This window comes from Taudactylus pleione, unplaced genomic scaffold, assembly GCF_031769625.1.
Source record: "Taudactylus pleione unplaced genomic scaffold, aTauple2 ptg000030l, whole genome shotgun sequence".
Taxonomy (NCBI): Eukaryota; Metazoa; Chordata; class Amphibia; order Anura; family Myobatrachidae; genus Taudactylus; species Taudactylus pleione.
Genome location: NW_028284432.1, coordinates 4,737,393 through 4,741,955, shown reverse-complemented (window position 1 = coordinate 4,741,955; position 4,563 = coordinate 4,737,393). Strand labels below are relative to the sequence as shown.

Here is a 4,563-nt window from a genome sequence, read left to right as displayed (position 1 = left end):
TGTGCTGTAGGGGTACGCTCATACAAATAATTTTTACAGGGGCTGCCCTGTCTGCTGTAGGGGTACACTCATACAAATAATTTTTACAGGGGCTGCCCTGTCTGCTGTAGGGGTACGCTCATACAAATAATTTTTACAGGGGCTGCTCTGTCTGCTGTAGGGGTACGCTCATACAAATAATGGGGGTGCCCTGTCTGCTGTAGGGGTATGCTCATACAAATAATTTTTACAGGGGCTGCCCTGTCTGCTGTAGGGGTACGCTCATACAAATAATTTTTACAGGGGCTGTCCTGTGAGTTGTACGCTACCCTTCATCAAAGTACTGTTTACAAAGGCTGTCCTGTGGGTTGTATGCTGCCCTTCATCAAAATAAATTTTACAGGGGCTGTCCTGTTGGTTGATTGTATGCTGCCCTTCATCAAAATAATTTTTACAGGGGCTGTCCTGGACAAAAGTCCATGAAAGATGATGTTTGTCCATGAAAGATGACGTTTTGCCTCTTTCTGAGACCCGATTTTTGGCAGGAAAAATCCAAACTCGGTGGGAAAATCCGAAGTAATCCGAGCCTGCACATCCCTAGTCTCTGCTACTGTGGTAACTCTCCTTTTGATAAGGATGAGAGCTATGGCTTCTACTGGATCGGTGGCTGGAAGAGGAATCATATCTGTGTGGGGGAGAATGATCGGATCCGTCACTGTACCGACTTTGGTGAGGCGCATAATGTGATGGCGAGTAACTGGGTTGGGCCATCATTGCTGTGCTGGATCCATGAGGGGTTTCCGACCTATAGAAGTTATTCATCATTGATTGTCTTTGAAAATTGTCTGGAGAAGAGTAAGATCTCTGAGGTGAAAGTTCAGAGTATTTCGTGAACTCCCCATTGCCATCATGCCTGCGGTCATGTGTTGATGGACTGTTTCAAGTAAAACTGCCATTTCCTTGTGGTGAGTAGGCTGCGCTATTTGCTTCTGTGGAGCCATGGCTGCTTCCTGATCTGAATTGAATTTTCAGTGGCCTCCCAAAGAGTTTGATTCCATTTAACAAACTCATTCCATAGGGAACAGACTCCTCAAGTTTGAAATTGACAAAAGCAAATTGTTTCGACTTTCCATCCTTGTCCTTTGGAATTTTAACGTTAATTGCAGGACCAGCCTTCAGAAACAGATCGAACAGGATCTCCTCGGTGGCCCTGGGATCTAAGTTCGTCACGAACAGCGTCCTATCAACCTCGGCAGTGCCCATCTCTCTCCTGAGTCGCGTCCTGTGTGCCCAGTAGCAAAAGTCGATGGGTGATGCGATAAGTCACCGCGCAGCGCCTTTTGGGGCCTAGTTTTTCAAACTGCCATCCTGTCTGCCTCTGCAGTGCCATTCCTAGATGGGCCACGTGTTTGTGCCACCCACTTGTGTCACTTAGCATAGTCATCCAGCTACCTCGGTGCAACCTTTTGGCCTAAAATCATGTTATTGAGGTTAATAATAGCGTAGGAACAAAAAAAATTCTGTGATTTTAGCTGTTTTTTCCAGAAAAATACAGATCCAAAACACAAAACCTGGAAGGGTGGTTTTGGCAAACCCAATCCAGATCCAAAACACGAAGAAAGATCCAGATCCAAAACCAAAACACAAAACCCGGAAGGGTGGTTTTAGCAAACCCAATCCAGATCCAAAACACGAAGAAAGATCCAGATCCAAAACCAAAACACAAAACGCGAATAATGGCCGGTGCACACCCCTAGTACAAATATCCTTTCTTTCCTACAATTGTGCATATAGAGGACCATTGTTGGTCCACAGATGTTTGCTGTTTGCAAATGACCCTTATTGTAATAAACTTAACAATTTATATAAGCAGAAAATGAGTTTGATTAATTTTACCGATGATGAATATTATCAGTTCTTTGGAATAATACCTTTAACTGAAATCAATAAAATGTTGCTTAGTTGCTGGAATCTATTTGATATAAATGTTTAATCAATATGTTCGTTCCACGGCAAAATTCAATTACAAGGATCCGACAATGCAGTAATGAAGTCTTAATTTTAATGTAAACTGTTGTTGGAGAAAATTAAATAAATTGTTTATAGAAAGTTAAAGTCATTATGGGATAATTCAGCACGAAGAGGGTAAATGAGTTTACTGGATAAAGGGTAAGAGATTTGTTGTATGTGACGTACAGTATTACCGTGGTCAAACAAAATACTCCATCTGATCAGCCATAAACTGGTCTCTCATTTGTCAGAAATGCCAAATTAATAATATTCTACTATTGATAAAAACAATGATTTAAATCAAAGAGCAGAATTTTATAAATTATTAGTTTTTTAGAGAATAAAGAAAACTGTTGATTAAAAAAAAAAAAAAATAGGAAGTTGTTTTACATATGCTAAAATCAATCTCTGTCCAATAATTGAATTGCCAGTTTGCCATTTACGATCTTAATAAATATGCTCTATATAACCCAATTATTAGTTATACCCATTCAGACATGCCGAGAATCCCAGGAATTTGGCCTGCCTCAGCCAAATTCCCGGGTAGCCACGTATGTCTGAAAGGTACCTAGCTGACCCTTCAATCGACCAGGGTTTTTCCCGGGACTTAAGTACCTGGAAATTACCCTGCTCATGTCTGAATGGTGCATCCCGGGAATTTACTACTCCCAGGCTGCACCAAGCAGCTTTTACATAGAGGTGGCAGTGCAGAGCGTCCTATAGGACGCTCAGCGTTGCTGCTCACCACCCCTCCGCGCCGGTGGCTGTGTCGCTGTAGATGGAGTCAGCGACACAGGACCCCAGCCGGATGCTGGGGACACCCGCCTGTGCTGGAGACCGCCGACTGGTCTCAGCAGTAGCGGGCCACCCGTACTCCCGCTGGACCACCAGGCCAATAAAAGAATTAAAACAAATAATGAAATAATAAAATAGAAAAAAAAAAAAAATTCAGCATTTTCATTGCCCGGCTTCTGGCAGCCCAATGATGACATCATCAGAAGCAGCCGGAGAGGCAATAGGCTAGGAGGAGCAGATGGCAGAGGAGAGGCAGGTAAGCAGAAAAACCCGGCTTAAGTCTCAAAGGGGTCTACCTGGGAATTTCCTGTGTAGACACTGTAGTGTGAAAGGGGGGTCTCGACCAAATACCGTGGAATTTGCACAGGAGAAATTCCCGGGTCTGAGCAGGAAATTTCCCGGGTTGCATGTCTGAAAGGGGTATTACTAACATTGGTGAGGAGACACCTCAGCCTGCTCCAGAATTTCTGCTGCCTTGCCCAGCAAAAACCCATGCACTTAGGCGCACCTGATCAGATTGTGGCACGTGATTGGGCCAGAGCCAGATTAACAATGGGGGAGATGGGACTAGAGACACAGGCCTCTGTAATAAAAATAGGCCTACAGTATCATCATGACAGCATGTTGACAACCAGTTGCCCAGCTGGCCAAAGGGTTGGCCATAAACCATAATTATTTAAAGAGAGAGATAAAGTGAAGAAGTTGCCCGTAGCAACCAATCAGATTGTAACTGTTATTTTACAGGCTGTGCCAGAATAGTGACGGAAGCGGATTTTTTGCTTTGAGAAACTTTTCCACTTTATCTCTCTCCAAGAATCAATAAATCTCCCCCTGTATTTCTGTTTTCCTCACAAAATTATGCATTTTTTCTACTTTCATTTGTTTAGGGAAGCATTGGGACTGATAGTGTAGGAGGTGGACAATCGGCCACACCCACACAGCACTAGTCACACCTCGGCTTTTCACAATAGGCCCTTGATCATTTTCAGCCCCAGGCCCATGTGGCCATTAATCCGGGCCTGGGTGGACCAAAACGGATTATGCACTATTCCTCATCCTTTTGTGTTGGAAATGACTGCCCAAAGAAAGCAAACCTCTGATTGGTTTGTGTTTCCCAAAAGAGCAATGTAAGTGAATAGCCCTTCTGCCAGTGTATAGAAGGCACAAGGTCAAACGAAAAAAAAGCAGAGAAATGGTTGAAAAAGCGACATTATATTTAAGCCTAAACACAGTCTAGCCCATGGCCAGAATGGCCAACTGGCATCTCTGGCAAATGTCAGAAGGGCCAATGGCCTAACTGGCTGGTCCAGCCTCCAAAAGGGCTGGCCGAACAGATACGCCTCCCGGTTCTCTGCTCGGCTGGCATGCAGAGTTGGGGCGTGCTGCGAGGTCATGCGGCATGTCTCCATGATGCATGGTCATGTACCGTAATTTTATTTATGTATTATTAGTTACTTATATATCGGCAGCATATTCTGTTGCACTTTACAATTGGGAACAAACAGTAATAGAACAAGACTGGACAATAATAAACTCAGTGGGAAACATCAATGGTATAGTAAAACTTCACATTGATCTTAACGGATTGATTTAAATATATACGAGGCTTGCAATGTTTGGTAAAGGAATCAGCTTTGTGGAACTACAAGTCCCAGGATGGACAGGTGATGCACTTGATCTATGTGTAAATAAAGATATTCATACCAAGCAGGGCCGTAACTAGGGTGGTATGACCTGTGCCAGGGCAGGGGGCGATGTTTGGGCCTGACAGTTTTCCTG

At 43.7% G+C, this 4,563-nt stretch overlaps 1 pseudogene; it reads right to left on the bottom strand.

The window, feature by feature from the left end:
• Positions 1-576: 576 nt before the first annotated feature.
• LOC148539114 (RNA-binding protein 7 pseudogene) lies at positions 577-1,242 on the bottom strand (annotated as a pseudogene).
• Between the last annotated feature and the right edge of the window lie 3,321 nt (positions 1,243-4,563).